The sequence below is a fragment of the Acomys minous genome (genome assembly GCF_964271855.1).
Source record: "Acomys minous genome assembly, chromosome: 4".
Taxonomy (NCBI): Eukaryota; Metazoa; Chordata; class Mammalia; order Rodentia; family Muridae; genus Acomys; species Acomys minous.
Genome location: NC_140486.1, coordinates 6,386,858 through 6,405,733, shown reverse-complemented (window position 1 = coordinate 6,405,733; position 18,876 = coordinate 6,386,858).

The following is an 18,876-nucleotide window of genomic DNA, read 5'->3' as shown; positions in this document are numbered from 1 at the left end:
GACACACACACACACACACACACACACACACACACACACACACACGCACAAATACACACATGCACACATACATATACAGACCATACACACATATACATACAAACATACACACATGCACATACATACACACATACACAGCCCATATACAAACACATGCACACATAGACCATACACACACGCACACACATATTTAGTCTTCCCTGCCTTCCCCTTGCTGAGCATTGCTTATCCTCTTTGGCCTCCATTCTCACCAGCACCCCAGGTCTAAACAACTTCCCTTGAAGCCAAAAGGACGGCTAGAAACAAAGACAGGACATATTATGTCTTATAGACTCTGAAATGGATAAGAGTTAAGCCGAGCACGGTAGTGCATACCTTTAGTGCCAGAACTCAGAAGGCAGGGTACTTATAATATGAGGCCACACAGGAATGCACAGTAAGACCCTGTCTCAGAAACCTAAACTGGATGGAGGTGGGCTCTCCTCTGCAGATGGAGGTGGGCTCTCCTCTGTACATGGAGGTGGGCTCTCCTCTGCAGATGGAGGTGGGCTCTCCTTTGTACATGGAGGTGTGCTCTCCTCTGTACATGGAGGTGTGCTCTCCTCTGCAGATGGAGGTGTGCTCTCCTTTGTACATGGAGGTGTGCTCTCCTCTGTACATGGAGATGTGCTCTCCTCTGCAGATGGAGGTGGGCTCTCCTTTGTACATGGAGGTGGGCTCCCCTCTGCAGATGGAGGTGTGCTCTCCTCTGCAGATGGAGGTGTGCTCTCCTCTGCAGATGGAGGTGGGCTCTCCTCTGCAGATGGAGGTGGGCTCTCCTCTGCAGATGGAGGTGTGCTCCCCTCTGCAGATGGAGGTGTGCTCTCCTCTGCACATGGAGGTGTGCTCTCCTCTGCAGATGGAGGTGTGCTCTCCTCTGTACATGGAGGTGTGCTCTCCTCTGCAGATGGAGGTGTGCCCTCCTCTGCACATGGAGGTGTGCCCTCCCTTGCACATGAAGGTGTGCTCTCCTCTGCAGATGGAGGTGGGCTCTCCTCTGTACATGGAGGTGTGCTCTCCTCTGCAGATGGAGGTGTGCCCTCCTCTGCACATGGAGGTGTGCTCTCCTCTGCAGATGGAGGTGGGCTCTCCTCTGCACATGGAGGTGTGCTCTCCTCTGTACATGGAGGTGGGCTCTCCTCTGCACATGGAGGTGGGCTCTCCTCTGCACATGGAGGTATGCCCTCCTCTGCACATGGAAGTGTGCTCTCCTCTGCAGATGGAGGTGGGCTCTCCTCTGTACATGGAGGTGTGCCCTCCTCTGCACATGGAGGTGTGCCCTCCTCTGCACATGGAGGTGTGCCCTCCTCTGCAGATGGAGGTGTGCTCTCCTCTGTACATGGAGGTGGGCTCTCCTCTGCACATGGAGGTGGGCTCTCCTCTGCACATGGAGGTATGCCCTCCTCTGCACATGGAGGTGGGCTCTCCTCTGCACATGGAGGTGTGCCCTCCTCTGCAGATGGAGGTGGGCTCTCCTCTGCACATGGAGGTGTGCCCTCCTCTGCAGATGGAGGTGTGCCCTCCTCTGTACATGGAAGTGTGCTCTCCTCTGTACATGGAAGTGTGCTCTCCTCTGCATATAGAGGCCTCCAACTCACAGTGATCCACCTGCCTCTGCCTCCAGAGTGCTGGGATTAAAGGCGTGTGCCACCATGCCTAGCTTTTCTAACTCTTGCTCGTGTGATGAAAAGCTGGGTGATACACCATTTACTCCACCAATAGCATATAACTTTGCAGATTTCAAAAGTCTTTGCAAAAACTAAGTATCTTTGTTAGGGCTGGGAGCTTGTCATGTTGAATGGACAAGGAAGGTTTGTTTCACTTCATTTTTATTTTGTTTCTTTAGCCATTTGCAAGGCTAAACAGTTCTCATTAGCTCACGGGCTTTTTAAGCTTTCTCTTTGGAAAATGCGTGATTGGGGTTTTTTGTTTTGTTTTGTTTTGTTTATATACCATATTTTTCTCGGGACAGAGTGACAGACCTGCCTTTTAAAACTGATCCCAGAACAGCATCGTTGCAACATGATTAGTCAGTAACTCACTCTAAACATGTCGTCCTTGTCTCTGGTTACATACTTGGTGGGAAATGTCCAGCCCCTGACCTTGCTCGTCCTTGTGTTGCCACTGCTTTTAAAATTCGCTAGTGCGTTGCGTGTGCTCCCGTGAGTCCCTCTGGAGCTGAGTCCACACAGCGCTGTGGGCAGGGCCTCTGGAGAGGACGTGCTTCTGGGCCAGTGTTCCCCTCTCCCCATCATTTGCCCCGAGTCCATCTGCCCCCTCACACAAAGAACATTAAGACTCTCAGGGATTAACAAGCTGCACATTATACTCAAGGAATTATTTGACATTTCAATCGCCCTCAAGTGTGAAAGGCTTCTACTGTGTTCGGATTCACATTCATCGCGAGCATTCATAATGTCCTGGTTAGGAGCCCATTTTTCATTTTCATCTATATATCACAAGCAATTTCCTCTGTGGCTTGAAGACAGTGTTTCAGTTATGTGTCCAGGCAAGAATAGTTTGTGCCTGGTAATCAAATCAGCAATTGATTAATCCTCCTTAAATCATGCTTAGTGCCTACATAAAGAATCTGTAAAGGTTTCTTTCCCTGGGGAGCATGTAGCCGAGTCTGCCTGTGTTAGTAATCTCAACAGGCTGAGCACGGGAGAAGAGCAGACAGAGCAGGGAAGGGCAGGAAGAGGCGAGCGTTTACAAGATTAAGGGACGCCTCAGCCCTCCTTAGAGGTCAGCAGTATAAGCCCTTTTAAAGAGAAGACATCCTCACACAGACATACATGAAGGCAAAACACCAGTGTACCTAAAATAAAAATAAATAAATTATTAAAAAATAAAGAGAAGCCATACATTTTTTTCATTCGAATTATTTTTATAACACACATTAGAAAGATGGTGGGTTAAGGCATTTGTTACTTGCAAAGTGTGGTTATCAAAAGAGATGGTTTTCACAGCTGATGACTACCATGAAGAATCGAGGCTCATCTCACAATGCAAGGGAGAGCAGCAGATGATGTGATCACCTGCCTTGAGTGGCACCTGAGTGCCTGGTCCATCACTACCAAACTACCAAAGTATGTGTGCTGCTCTACCTTCTACATGGTGTAGACAGATGGGGTCATGCTATGGAGCTTTGGCTGAAATGTATGTAGCCTGAAACTCATGACCCTGCTGCCTCAACCTCCCAGCTGCCAGCTTCCTAGGCAGGCACCACTGGCTTACTCTTCTTTATTCTTATAACATTTCTTTTACTTTATGTATATAAGTGTTTCGCCTGCATGTAAATCTGTGCACTACACATATGCCTGGTGTCTGGGAAGACCAGAAGAAGGAAAGTCTCAGATCTCCTGGAACTGGAGTTATAGACAGTTGAGAATCAGCATGTGGGTACTGGGAGTTGAACCCAAGTCTCCTGGAAGAACAATCAATACCAATGTTCTTAACCCCTGAGCTATCTCTCCAAGAAATTCTTGTATGGACCAGTGAATTCACCAGGAAAAAAAAAAGAAGAAAGGAAACGGGTTTCACATCACGCTAACCCCACTTCCTCTGCAGAAGACATCTCAAGAGCTGGCAGGGCTGCCAAGTGTTGAGAGGAGCCTGTGAAGCTGTTGTGGGTGCATCCCACTGTGCTGGGAACAGATACGGCAGGGCGCCATGTCAGAGGGAAAGAGGACCATGTGGCTGGGTCTCCAGAGGTTTCCAGGCTAACTGCGGAGAGGAAGTGGAACTGAGGAAAACCAAGAGCCTTTCCGTAGTCCTAACAGAAAGCTCGGGAAAGACAGGCTGGCCACGTGAAGATGTGCTGCTAGGCAGAGCTGGCCCACAGGCTGGCCACGTGGAGGTGTGCTGCTAGGCAGAGCTGGCCCACAGGCTGGCCACGTGGAGGTGTGCTGCTAGGCAGAGCTGACCCACTCATTGTGCATGCGGGGATTTTACCACAGTTGTTAAGAACAGACACCCCCATCTCCACCCCTAGTACAGGCAAGGCAGTCAGACAAAGTGCACACTGTCCTGCAGAGGCAGGTGCTCCCAAGGTTCAGAGGTCACAGTTACATACAGCCCAGCGTTGGGATCAGGAGCTCTGTGACCAGGATTAGAATCAAAACCTAGCTGGATGCTCATGTCTGCCAACCACAGCCGAAAAGAGGTCTGGAGACTGAGCAGAAGTCCAGGTCCCCTCAGACCCTAGACTCTCAATGGAGGTCCTGGAACCCCAACAGTAATTTTGGGAATACAGCCGTTGCAAGGCCAGCGTGTGGCCAGATTCTGTGGCCACCTCCTGCCACCCATCTGATCAGCTCTCTGGAGCACCTCCCTGCTGACAATGTTCCAGGGCTGTTTCTAGAAAAATGCCATTAGCCACAGGTTTACCCAGGCTGCTGCTACCTGTGCTACAAGTCAGGCTACCATTTTTGTGGCTCGTGGCCCAAGTCCTGATGGGCTGGCTGACTTCCACCTTGACCTTACTCACTATGTAGGCTCAGACAGTGTCTCCAGACTCTGACATCACCAGGAGGCACTCCGCTGCAGGCAGCCTACAGGGGAGGAAAGGGCAGAACAAAGATTTGGGACACTTGAAGCCGAATGGCTGATACAGCCAGCCTCAATGACTCTGGAAAGCTGCAGACCCAGAACCTAATTACAATTTGCCTTTGGCTCTGTTTAGTGGCTAAAGAGCCATCCTCAGTCCACCCACTTCTGTGCTAGGCCTCATATCCTGTGCCTAGAAAGTAAAGCCAGGCAAACATCCTAACAAACAGATGCAAACCTTTGGGAAATGTGAAGAAAACCCTAACTCAGGGCTAAGAACGCGCTCAGCTGCATCTGAAGCCTATAGAGGAAACTTCCGGCTGTGCTACAGCCATCTACTTAACCTTTCCCACGGTGTAAAAGTGTCTTGGTTTAGGACTTTCTTTGTCTTGTTACTATAAAAACTTTATGGAACTGTTTCCACGCTGGACCACGGAATTTGGGGTGACCTAAATCTGTGTTCCTGAGCCATAAGCTCTCTCTTATTTCTGTGCTGTGAAGGCAGGGTTTTTGCATTTGAACAGTGATTTAGCGTTGATTTTTGCCACACAGAAGGCAGGAGATGAGAGGCGTTTCTTCCTTTCATCTGCATAGTGTCTTTCTCAAGCGCGGAGAGAGAAAACCAAGCCAAGTGCAGACCACACCGTCTCCATCAAGACTCTCAGCACAGCCCTGCAGTGACAATAGAGCTGCTGTGAAACGGAGACAGATCGTGAGAAATATGCAGCAAGAAGACAGCCTGGAAATAGAGCTAAGCTATATTCCTATCCACTTTTTTTTTTTTCGAGATTGGGTTTCTCTGTGTAGCCTTGGCTGTCCTAGACTCACTTTGTAGACCAGGCTAGGCTCAAACTCACAGCGATCCGCCTGCGTTTGCCTACCTGAGTGCTGGGATCACAGGCATGTGCCACCATGCCCGGCTTTTTCCATCCACTTATTATATGACATGTCCTATGCCATAGGATGCAAGAAAAGCACAGTGACACTTGTGGCAGGAATGCCATTATGTTAAAATTATTCTTTAAAAATAAAAACAAACTCAAATGAGCCATTTAAATGAGATACACATTCACATTTAGCCCCTGTTATCCTACAGGACCAAAAAGACAACAGGAAATGAAGTTCTGTGGCCCGGGGCAGTGGTGGACACACTTAATCCCAGCACTTGGCAGGCAGAGGCACAGGCAGAGGCAGGCGAATCTTTGAGTTCCAGACCAGCCTTATCTACAAAGTCCTGAGTTCCAGGATAGCCAGAGATATAGAGAAACTCTGTCTCAGAAAAAAAGGAAGGAAGGAAGAAAGAAAGAAAGAAAGAAAGAAAATATGGGACATAAACTCACAGTGCCAATAAAATTCTGACAGGGGCAGGGTCATGTGACCATTCCACGCTGAGCAGCCTCAGAAGAGCCACTTGTCCTCTACTTCCTTCTGCCATGTCTTCTTCTTCTGCAACAGCCAGACCCTTCTATAAAAGTTTAAACTTATCAGGAGTCAATTCTCTCTCCTCCCAACGGGTCCCCGGGATTGAACTCAGGTCCTTGGGCTTGGCAGTAAGCACATTTACTCGCTGAGCCATCTCACCAGCCCCAGGGTCTACTTCTTCTAGGGCAGCAACAAGAAGACAAATAACACCACGGCTGCGTTTGTTTTGTGCTTGTAAATCATGCCATCCTGACTATGTAATCGCTTGTAAGAATCAGCTGCGGAGTACAGAAGCAAAGGCACTTTGGTCACCTTGAAGGGAAGGCAGTCTGTGCTCCAGCGCTTCCCTGTTGCTGCAGCCTAACATCGCAGGTGGCGCGTGCTGCCTGAAGCACACGCCCAGCACTGGGAGGCCTGAGTCAGCAGCTTCAGAGGCCAGCTGTTCACCTGCCTTCCGGCTACACTGCTCTCCTAACAGTGATGGATGTCACAGTCTGTCGTGTTCATTTTCTCAGTGAGGTCAGCATGAATCCAGAGGGAAATGTACACTCTAGCAGAGGACTTGATCATAATGACCTAACTCTTTCTTAGCATCCCCAAAGATGCTTTAAGGTCCCCAGCAGTGGGAACATCTGCACCTCTGTTGGTTGTTGGAAGGTCGTCCTGCCTTGTCTGAGAGATGTCTCCAGGAAATAGAGGAAAGCAAAAACAGGCATGTAGTGTGCATGGGTATCCACCAAGGCACCAAGAAAGCACTCCTGGTGCGAGTGCTAGTTCTGGAAAGTTCTGCCCAGGGGGCAACCTCACATCCCCTCTGCTTTGTTGGTCTCTGGGATTCTCAGCTTATAGAAGCAAAGCCAACCCCAGCCTGCTGTGGGTGGGTGCAGGACTCCTCCCCACTCTTCATCTGCCACCCCTCCTGGTGCTCCCTCCACAGGGCAGAGGAGGTTAGCAGACCCCCAGCATCGCAAGGTGCTCGGAGCTAATCATGGACCACCACATCTGTGTCCTGCTTGCGGTAAACACCTTAAAGTGTGGTTCTCAGGCCTGGATGTGCTGAGGCTAAATCTGAACTTCCATGGCATGTCTCCTAGGGCATGCAGAACATATGGGGCCCTGCCTGGGCCACAATCTCCACTTTGCGTAACCTTTGGGATAGACACCGAGAGAGTGCTGAACATGACCTGAAGACGGAAGTCACTTTCGGTGATAGGAGGCCAAGGAGCACCAGGAGCAGCCAGTGCCAGAACAGGAAGCAAGAACAGGTCCTTGGCCAGGTGGTGGTGGTGCACGCCTTTAATCCCAAGCACTTGGGAGGCAGAGGCAGGTGGATCTCTGTGAGTTTGAGGCCAGCCTGGTCTACAAAGTGAGTCCAGGATAGCCAAGACTACACAGAGAAACCCTGTCTCAAAAAAGAAGAAGAAGGAGAAGAAGGAGGAGGAGGAGGAGGAGAAGGAGAAGAAGAAAAGAAAAAAGAAAGAAGGAAGGAAGGAAGGAAGGAAAACAACAGGTTCCTGTGTCTCTGGGAGAAAAGCAACTCCTGTGACCGCTTGAAGGTGAACTTTGCCTTATAGGCCTGTAAGGGAGCAAACTTACTTTGGTTTATAGGACAGTTTGTGTCTTTTGCCTGAGAACCTTTGCCTCTTCTACAATGGGGGATCCCTGAGAATGAAAGAGGGGTTTTACTTGTTTTGTTTTTGTTTTTTGAGGCAGGTTTCTCTGCATAGCCTTCGTTGTCCTGGACTTGCTTTGTAGACCAGGCTGGCCTTGAACTCACAGCAATCTACCTGCCTCTGCCTCCCCAGTGCTGGGATTAAAGGTGTGCACCACCATGCCCAGCCCAAGAGTCTTTTCATGTACAGCTTTATGTGCGTGTTGCCCTTGGTTACTGTGGAGGTCACAGTTGGGCATGAGGGATGGCCCCAGAGGGTCCCTAGTTAGTAGAACTGTTTGGGAAGAACTGGGGGTGTGACCTTATTGGATGAGGTGTGTCACTGGGGGCTGCCTTAAAAGCCCATACGGTTCCCAGTCTTTCTGTCTCTCTGTCTTTGTCTCTGTCTCTATCTCTCTGCCTCCTACTTACAGATCAAGATGTAAGCTCTCTGGTGTTCCTGCCACATTTTGCTCTGCTATTGTGACTCTAAACCTCTGAGATTGTAAACTGAAATTAAATGCTTTCTTCTATGAGTTGCCTTAGCGGTGCCATTTTATCACAGCAACAGAAAACTAAGACAGAGACTTCATCTAGACAGAGTGGGTTCATAGGTGAAGCTGGAGACTTTAATGCCCCCAGGATCTTACTACAGTAAGAGGGCATAGGTCACCAGGGTGGCTGTTTACTTTCCTCTTCAAGACTCAATAAGATTTCTGTGTTTCCTTTTCTCCCCTGAAACTTTGAAGATGAACAAGAAAATAACCTTTGAGGGTCATCCCAAGTCTGCAGGGCAAATGTACAGGGTCAATTGATGTAATTAATGGTGACAGTGTTATTTCCACCCTCAGTGAGACCAGGCATCCTGCTTGCAAGTATGTCCCTGGGGCCATGAGACGACAAGACAGTAATCACAGGCCACACAGTCAGAACGTAACCGCTGTTCCACAGAACTACACATTCTCACCTCATGAAACTCTCCCTTGAACCCCCTGTGTGTGAATAACTAGCTTACTCTAGCAGCATCTGAAAGTTCTGGAAAAAGCATTTCCTTCCCCAGCTACTCAGCAAGACCTACCAGTTCACCAGAGTGAGAAACTGGAAATGCTGGTTAGGCCCTTAAGCCCTGCAAGCATAGGTGGACAAATCAAGGTCTGAAGAAACATTATTATTTTATAGCGCTCCTTCCTACTGACCCCAGACCTAGAGTTAATCAGCTCCTGCAGTGAAAAGAGGCAAGATTAACCAGGTCCCTACGATGCCCGGTCTCCCTCCCTGCACCATGACTTCTGAAAGTAGAGTAACAGGAGACAGTGAGGCTGGAGAGCATCCGAGAGCCACACCCTGCACTCCCACAACTTGTGAACCATGAAGGCCCCGCCCTTTCCCTGACCTCCCCCATAGCGTTCAGTACAGACACATTGCACCACACAGGCAGAGGAAGGTGGGTGGTGTTGGCCTCAGGCTTGAGTTGCTCGCTCAGTCACCCTGCTGCCCTGCATGCTGAGCACACACTGACCGCAGAGCGTCCCACTCTGTCCTGTTTCTGGCCCTGTGCACTGTGTTCTGCTGCAGCGCTGGCTAACAACAATGTTGTCAGAGGGTTTTGTGGCCCTGTGTCCAGGCAAGAACACTGCTGATGGGACGAGCCCCAGGACAAGCCCCACTCCAGCAGGCTAAGCTTCTGAGAAGGGCAATTCCATTGGAGTGTTCCTACCGTCCTCTCAAAATGACCCTCATAGTCACTTGGCTCTTCCTATGTCTCTCTTTTCAACTGTCCCAGCAACTGTGGTTTTCCTCCCATTGCCCTGGGAAAATCTTGGCTCACATTGTGTGCTGCCCAACCACCTCTTTTTTTTGTTTTTTGTTTTTTGGTTTTTTTTGTTTTGTTTTGTTTTGCTTTGCTTTGTTTTGAAACAGGGTTTCTCTATGTAGCCTTGGCTGTCCTGGACTCCCTTTGCAGAGCAGGCTGGCCTGGAACTGACAGCGATCCACCAGCGTCTGCCTCCTGAGTGCTGGGATTATAGGTGTGCGCCACCACGCCCGGCTCCTTTTTTACCTTTTATCAGCTTGCCTCTTCTTTTCACTAGAGGGAAGTGTGCGTGCGTGCATGCATGTGTAATCTTTTTCCATCCTTTTACCTTGAAGTGATGTCTGTTCTTGATGATAATGTGTGGTTTTTAGATGCCGCAGAAGGATGGATCCTATTTTCACATCCATACCATTAGTCTGTGTCTTTTTCTTGGAGAATTAAGATCATTAATATTGAAAATTATCAATGAGTGGTGCCCACTAAGTCCTGTTACTTTCTTGCTATAGTGTCCCCCCCTTTTGATGTGCTGGTCTAGGATTATTTTTTCCTTGTGTGTTCTTGGGTGTGGTTACTCTTCAGATTGAAGGTCTCCCTCTACTACCTCCTGTGCAATTGGATTTACAGACACACTGCATTTAAGCAGTCTTATTGTGGAATATCTTTCTTTCTCCAGTTATTGTGTTGATTGTTTTCCTGGATGTAATAGTCGGTGCTGGCATTTGTGGTCTCAGAGCTCGTGGAACATCAGTCGAGAGCCCCTTCTGGCTTTTAGAGTCTTCATTGAGAAGTAGCATGGGACTCTAATGGGCCTGCCTTCATATGTTACATTGCTACTTTTCCTCTTGCAGCTTTTAATACTCTTTCTTAGTTCTGCATTTCCAGTGTTTTTTTTTTCCTTTTGTTTTGTTTTTGAGATAGGGTTTCTCTGTTATCTTGGCTGTCTGGACTTTCTTTGTAGACCAGGCTGGCCTCAAACTCACAGGATCCACCTGCCTCTGCCTCCTAAGTGCTGGGATTGAAAGCATGAGCCACCACGCTTGGCTTCCAGTGTTTTGAATATTATATGTCAAAGATAATTTCTTTTCTGGTTGTGCTTATTTGATGTTCTTTATGCTTCTTGTACTTTGATAGGCACCTCCTGCTTTAGATTAGAGAAATTTTCATCTATGATTTTGATGAAAATGTTTTCTGTGCCTTTGATCTGAAATTCTTCCCCTTCTTCTATATCTATTATTTGCAAATCTAGTCTTTTCATAGTGTTTCAGCTTTCCTAGATATTTTGTGCCTGAGTTTGTTTGTTTCTTCTTTTAGATTTAACGTTTTCTTTGGCTGAGGTATATCCATCTCTTCCACCTTGTTTTCAATGCCTGAGACTCCCTCTCTCTTGTACTTGTTTACGTCGTTGTTGATGCTTACCTCTGAAGGTTTCATTGTGTTTTTTACTTCCTAAATTTTTCACTTCCGGTTTTATTTCAGTTTGGATTTCCTTTAGTAATTCTATTTTTACTTCCGCATCTTAAATGGTTCTCACTATTTCAGTGCACTGTTATTTGTGTTTTCACAGGCTTCATCAAGGGGTTTATTTAACCTTACTTTAGGGCCCTTGAATCTACATGTAATTGTTATTTTGAAGTCCTTGTCTTGTGCTTCAGCTACACTGCATTTCTCAGGGCTTACTGTAGCAGGGCTATTGGGTTCTGGCGGAGGCAGGGGGTCGTCACTGTCGATGTTTGTGGTTTTGCGCTGATGTCTAGCTATCTGGGTTCGGCATTGCCTAGGTCACTGTAGGTGCTGGTAGCTGGTCTTGTCTTTGTTGGGTAGGTGCTCTGTTCCTGGTTTCTGTTGCCCTCTTTAAATCTTTGGAAAGTGTGCTGGCTGTGGCTTTGCTGGTAAAGAGTGCTTCTGTGGGCAGATGTGCACAGATGCGTGGCAGGAGGGAGTAGAGGTGGGCTAGGAGAAAAGGCTGAGTGGGCTTCAGGACCGAGCTAAGGGGATCCTATGTACAGCAAGTTGTGGGGAGTTGGAGTTGGGGGGTGTGCCGGGAAAAGGGGATCCTACACGTAGATGGAGGTAAGACAAAGAATAATCTGGAGAGACAGATGACAGAGCTAGGGAGGCTCTGTAAATGGAGGAGGAAGTTGTTACTGGGCTGGGAGGGCGAGAATGGAGGATCATAACTTAGAGACCACGCCCGGTGTGGCCACTGGGGTCCCAGGGAGAAAGTGTACAAAGGAATGGGGGTGGGGCAGAAGGGAGGTCTGAGAGGATCCCCAGGGATGGACCCAGCGAAGCTGGGCTCAAAGTAAGTTTTGGTGGAGTCCCTGAGAAATGGAGGCGGGATGGGAGGTGACGCACCTGCAAGCAATCTGCCACAGGATGGGGGAGGAGGCCGGAGCCTGGAGAGACGATAACAGGGACAGACAGGATCAGGAACATTGCCTGCTTGAGTGCCAGGCTGGTGTGTCGCTGGAGAGCCCAGGTAGGTGCTCCAGGTATTGGTGACTGACACAAAGGAATGGGGTAGGGGGGTAGCGGTGGCTGGGGTGGGGGTGGAGGGGCAGGGGCAGCAGGCAAGGCTGGAATGGAGGGCTGCAAGCATCCACAGGAAGAGCTGCAGCTGGGTCCCCAGAGTCTCCAGGAATAGAGTGAGAAAGAATCTTCTGTAGGGGTTTTAGGAAGTCTCCCAGAATTTTCTGGTTCTGACAAGAATGTTTTTTACCTTGGTCTCAGCAGCTCTCACCTCACAGCTCCCTCAGTGTATCCTATGCCAGTTCTGCCGTCCCGAGCTGCCCTGGATGCTGCGGCTTTGCAGTGAAGTTTGCACCTAAGGTCATCATCCTGAGGCTGTCTCGGTCATTCTGGATCTCTGGGCTTCTACACTGCTTTGCCATTGTCACAAATTAGATGTCAGCAAGTTCCCCCGTCATTTTGGTCTTTCATTTTCAGTGGTGTTTTCCACTGTTTAGTGTCCATCTGTCATGTTCCTGATTGAGTTTATTCTTTGGCACTTTGCTGGTTTTATTTTTAGCTTCCATTTAATTAATTAGTGGAGAGGGAGAGAGAGACAGAGACAAAGACATAGATGGAGAGAGAACCATTTATTTACAGAGGTCAGAGGACAACTTTCAGGAAGAGATTTTTTCTTTTCCCCACGTGGGTCTCAGGACTCAAACTGAGGTCATCAGACCTGACAGTAAGTGCCTTTCCCATCTCACTGGCCGGTCCCTCTCTCCCTCTCTCTCCTCTCTCATTATTTAGTGTGTGTGTGTGTGTGTGTGTGTGTGTGTGTGTGTATGTGTGTGCATGTAAACATGTGCCCTGAAGGTGAGAAGCAGGGCATCATATCCCTTGGAGCTGAAGTTACAGGCATTTATGAGGCTTCCAACATGGGTGTTGAGAACCCAAACTCTAATCCCCAAATGAAGCAGCAAACACTCTTAACCACTCAGCCATTTTTCCACCCTCAACACTTGATGGTGCACTTCTGTATAGACTGTCTTAGTGCCTAGACATACAAATGATTGTGTCTATGTGCATGTGTGTGCATATGTGTGAGTGTATCCATGTGTCTGTGTGTGAGTGTGTGCATGTGTATGTGCCCATGGAAAACAGAAGCGAGCATCAGCCCAGTGGAACAAGAGTTACAGGCAGTAATGAGGCACCCAAAATGGGTGCTGGAACCCAAACTCTGATTTTCCAGAAGAGAAGCAAATGTTCTTACCCACTGAACCATCTCTCCAGCTCCAAATTATGACATTTTCTTTTTTGAGTCAGGGTTTCATTATGTAGCTATCCTGAGCTCACCATATAGATCAGGCTGGTCTCAAACTCAGTGATCTGCCTGCAGACCTTGCTCTGCCCTTACTTCCCAAGGGCTAAAATTAAAGACTTGTGCCAGTGTGCCTGACCTGGCCAGAGCACAAATATTTTAGTGAATGTTTCAATTGTACATTTACATAGTCTATTTTAGTGACCTGCGTCTTCCAAATATTCTGATACAATAGCCAAGAAACAGTTTTTAGAGCTGCCTGCCTGGCTCTTCTCTCGCAATATCTGCCTAGTGAAGGGCGTTCCCAAAGATGGGGGGGGGGTTGGCTCTGCCCTCCCTGGGTCTGGCACATCTGTTTTGGATTCCTTTATAACTTTAATCCTAAAACACACAGTGTCAGTGCGGGAACTCTCCCAGGGATTCTGTGTAGTCCCAAGGCTGCCAGACAGCTTAAAACACATCACTGAACTTCTGTTAAGACTTGACTACAAATGGGAAGAAAGACTTGACTCACGCTGAGGTCCACGAAATGAAGCAAAAGCTGTCGAGTCAAGATACTGAAGGTGCCGGGCGTGGTGGCACATGCCTTTAATCCCAGCACTCAGGAGTCAGAGCCAGGCAGATCGCTGTGAGTTCGAGGCCAGCCTGGTCTACAAAGTGAGTCCAGTACAGCCAAGGCTACACAGAGAAACCCTGTCTCAAAAAACAAACAAAACAAAACAAAAACAAAAACCAAAGATACTGAAGGCAAGGCTGTTGGGCTTCCTGGATCCAGCCTCCCTCTAAGCCTCGGGCACTGGTGGAAGCTGTGAGGACACTGTCTGAAGGACAGCATCTCTGTGTCTCCATCTGCTTCTTGGCTTGTCAGCCTGAGGCTCCCAGGCCCACATACCTGCTGGACAAACTGCAAACGCAAGGAGGCTTAAGACCCCACTGAAAAGAAAGAGAGGAGCAGGGGCGTGGGAGTGGCCCACGCACAGACCACTGGGAGCTTGGCCAAGAGTCTTCATAGCCAACTTCATGTCTTCTTTGCTCTTGTAAATCTCACTTTTTCCAGTTTCCACTGAGTACTCAAACCTTAGCTTTCCTTTCCTGTTCAGGGATGTTCTCAGAGTTCATCAGTGCCTTCCTCCTAGGAGCTGGTTCCACCATGAACGGAACACAACACACAAAGTCTAGGAACTCACCTAGGAGGGTCGCAAGAGTCCCACCCTCAGGACACACAGCCTCAAGTACTCATGAAGGGAGAAACAGTTTCTACTTTCCAGAAAATCGCCATCACTGCTGATTCAAATGTTATCTCCTGCCCTGCTCCACTCCTGGCAACAGGGCAAAGACTTTCAGGTTACGGGAAAACCCTGAGCTTTGTGCGCAGACTTCAGACATGGGCTCAGGCAATGCTTGTGGCCGGAATCAGCCTGACGGGGCCTCCCCTCGATACTAGTGTGGCTCTGCGCGAACGGGTGTTGGGTGGCCACGGATGAGTCGGCCAGTCACCCCGATAAAGGACTTTCTGCCCTGGGACCCTGAAGCTGGAGGAGCAGGCTTGGCAGTGTGTCAGAATGGAGTGGCTTGGTGGCAAGGGAAGGTACTGCTCTGCCTGTCCCTGTCTGCAGCCTGTTCTTCCCGGCAGGTGGATGCTACAGTGATCACTTAGGGGTCCCAGGCACCCTCTCAAGATCCAGTGAGAGCTGTGAACTTTCCTTCCTGCTCCTACACTATGGGTGATAGGGGCTGCTGCAGCCAGTCTCACGTCCCCTGAGGCCCAGCACAGGGTGTGTGCCTGAAAAGGCCCGGAGTAGGTGCTGTTGTCTGAACCACAAGCAACAGACCCATGGAAGCATCTAGAATACAAGCTGGCCAGACAGCACTGTCCCACAGGCGCTGCCTTCTTCTGAGATGCACCCTCACATACTCTGTGCTCAGCCGACGGTGCTGTGTCCCCGCCCTCTGGTGGCATCTCCATATGACATCTGTCTCAGAGAGCCCCGCCCTGGCGTTGCACATGCCAGAGCCGGAGATTTTCTTGTGTCATTACTTACAGGCTACTTTCAGCACAGCTTTGTTTCTGCAGTGGGGGCGGTTTCTGAGGGAGCTCTCAGAGACCTGTGTTCTGAGGGTTTATGCCGCTCAGTCAGCGGACGGAGAGCTGTAAAGCACCTGACTACGGAATTGAGATGTCTGCCTCCTGCACCCACAGGCTGGACATCTGTACACCCTGCTGCGTGGCTCAGCTTGCCACTGCCTTACACTCAGTCACACTTAACACGGACAAAGGGAGGCGTGAATCTAAAGCCATTTCGTCTGACAGACTTCATCATTCTAATTACTGGAAATGGTGTAGAACATTCTAGGTTCCCCAGGAAGTTTGCCATGGAAGTCTCCTCCCGGCTGAGTGCTTCGGTCTAGAAAGTCCACGTGTGTACCGGGATGGGTCCAGCGGAGGGTTCACCTAGCCATGTGGTGGCTCTCAGGAGGGGCCCATGCTGCACCAAAGGAGGGCTCTACAGGGGCCTCTCACCTCCCTCCACCTTTTCCTTTCTGCTCCCCTGAACTGGCTCACCGAGGTAGAGGCACAAGGTGAGCAGTAAAAGCCTGGAGGGCAGGGGTCTGCTGAGCGACAGGCACCGGCTGGGATGGAGCGTTCAGCTGGCTTCTATCTGTCCGTGGGGGTTTTGGAAGGACAGGAGTGAGCATGTGGAGTGTTGTAAAAGTAACTTCTAGTCTCCTGATTTAATTGTCATCTCTGCCTGCTAACCTAGGCCTAGTCCTGGAAACTTGCAGCCTCCATACAATCTCATGAAGGCCTAGAATGTTTTCAGCCTCTGAGACTTACTGCTAAATATAAGATCACCCTTTCAAGCTCCTTCTGAATTCTGGCTGAAACTCCCCTACAAGATGACTGATTCACTCTGGCTTCTCTCAGTTTCTCACTGATTTGCTCTGCTTGGCCTCAACCTAACTCTAGCAATCTGTTCTAATTGTCTGGCTCCTTCTGTCTTCACCTGTGTCTAGTTTGTTCTCTCTTCTACCTGTCTCTGTAAAATTCTCCTGGTAAAAAAAACAAAAAACAAAAAACCTGCCTTTGAATTCCACAAACTGAACTGCCATGAACTCAGCTCCCCTGTACTGTCTCCCAACTCATTGACTCAACCTACCTGCCAGAACAGAGCTGACCAGAACTCAGAGATCTGCATGCCTGTCTCCTGAGTGCTGGGATTAAAGGCACGTACCACCACGCCTGGATCAGGTAAAGTAAGCTTTACTTTACCTGAAACTTGCTCTATTTAGACTGGCCTTGAATTCAGAGATTTGCTTGCCTCTCTCCTGGGATTAAACTCATGTTCCTATTTCAGTCAGAATAGTCATGGTGGGGGTGGGGGTGGGGGGTAGAGGTGGCATCCTTGCTGTAGCTTGTCCCTGTGCTGGGACTTGGCTTCCCGGCACCCTCTGCTCCGCATCTGCCACACATAGGGCTCCTATTGCTGTGGTAAAACATCATGACCAAAATCAACTGGAGGGTGTTAGATGGCACTGATGGAGACAGCGTGGAAATAACAGCGGGGACTGACCGCCCAGAAGCAGGTTGTCCTAAGATCAGAACATGGAGGGCAGCAGTCTCTCTGAGGGAGGGAGACTGTGTCCCCAGGCTCAGAGGATTGAGGTCTCATAAGGCAAAAAGGGGAATCTTTGAAGGTGAAGACTCCCTGTGCAGATCCGTTCCCCTGCAGTCTCAGGGGTCCCTGGATCCTAGTACCCTGAAGCTCTTACGGCCAACTTTCTTATCTGGGGTTTTCAGCCCTCTTGTGGGTTTGGGGCTATTAACCCTTTATTCCAGCATGGTGTTCACCGGCTGTTTCCTCTGAATGGTGGCAGAGCCCGGTTATTAGGGTCTGTCTGAGATCTAAGGGGGTGTACCTTAGGATGACTTCATGTTGCAAGAGGAATTTTGACTTCCTTAGCTGCAGCGGATTGTGTGATTGCTGACACACACTGCTGGAGAAATCTTTGAAAATATTCATTTCATTAGACCAGAGGGCTGTGGTGAGAAAGGTAGCACTGCAGACTAGGGGCCCCAGCAGGAGACCGAGCTGGAATAGCATGAGCTAAGGTGGATCTGGGGAGGGCAGGAGCAGCTTCTGGAAAACTTTTAAAAGACATGGTAAACATTCATGAGTGAAGATCCTAGAGAGGAAGAGTGTGGTTGTCAGGTAGAGGGGGGGTGGGGGTGGGGAGGCACCAAAGGCTACCCATAGCTTGGCAGGTTTGGTTTAGTCCCTAAGTCTTGGCCCTATCTCAAATCAGTTTGGATTTATTGGTTCAAAAGCAGAACTGTTCCTAGGGGGAGCGCACAGACGCCACTGTTCAGGGTCAGATCTGGTCTCTTTAATTTTGGAGTAACACAGTAGCCTAAGAATGTGAACCATCCTGTCAAGGTTAAGCCTATTTGAAATTTCTTTAAGGCTTTCTGACCACTTAGTGAATCTGAGAGGTTAACTGATGCCAAGAAGCCTCAGTCTAGCTGTTTTAGTTCTGAGTCCTGAGAGAAATGTCCAGAGTGGCAGAGGAGGCATGGGGTGGGTGGGTCATTAGTACCTTTCAGAGGCCACCTGAGCGGCTGTTAGGGGTTTGGGGCACAGATCTCTCTTAACTGATTTGAGCTGCTATAGAAAGGGCAGCAGATAGAGTGCCTCAGAGAAGGGTCCAACTAAGAGGTCACAGAACTTAACGGATGGCAAAGATCACATGACAGCCATTTGGTGACATATGCCCTTGGAGTGCATTGTGTGAGCGAGTTAATGTCTGTGACATACAAACGTGAGACTGTGATACTGCTACAACTCCTACTGAGGGTGTAGTTAAAAATAGGCCAGTTGTGCCCTTATTAAAGGAAGAGCCCTAGGCAAGCTTTGTCACAGGTGGTAGCAAGACTAATGATCGTTGTCCTTGTTGTTCCTTACAAGGCGTGAGGCCACCGGATGGTGGGAGAGCTTGAGGCATTTTTTCCACTGACCAGAATAAGTTCAGACTCAGCCATTGGGTCTCCCGTATTCCAACCTTGTTAAGAACGTTAAGTGTTAGCATATTGCCCCCAGTCTGCCTAGCAACCAATGACATCTTTACCTGCCTGCTACTAGGTAGGCCAGCTACCCAGTATATAAAAGGACAAAACCCACCTTCCTCTCTTCCTCTTCCTCCCCAACCCCTCTGTCCCCCTGGGATGCCCCCCTCCCATCATATAATAAACTTGTCCATATATTATCTGTTGTGTGGTACATATATTGTGTTTTATTTCATATCTCATATCTCATTAGTATTTAAAATTAAGAGAGAAAGTTATTGAGGAGCAAATTTAACATCATAAGTTTTGTTTAGTAAGGTGTGACTGGCTGGACCATGTACCAAAGGCCTGTAATACTTTAGACTCCTGTGTTAGGATCAAGCACCCAGAAACTTCTCAAGAAAGGTCAGTTAAAGTCTCATCTAATTGACAATTTAATCCTATTGGGCATTTTTCATATGATTGTCTAGCAAGGGTCCAAGAACAGCACTTGGGTATCCTGTGAGTTCCCGAACATTGACCTTGATGGCAGAATGCCAGGCAGCCTCCTTCAGTCAGGGGACAAGGTGGTA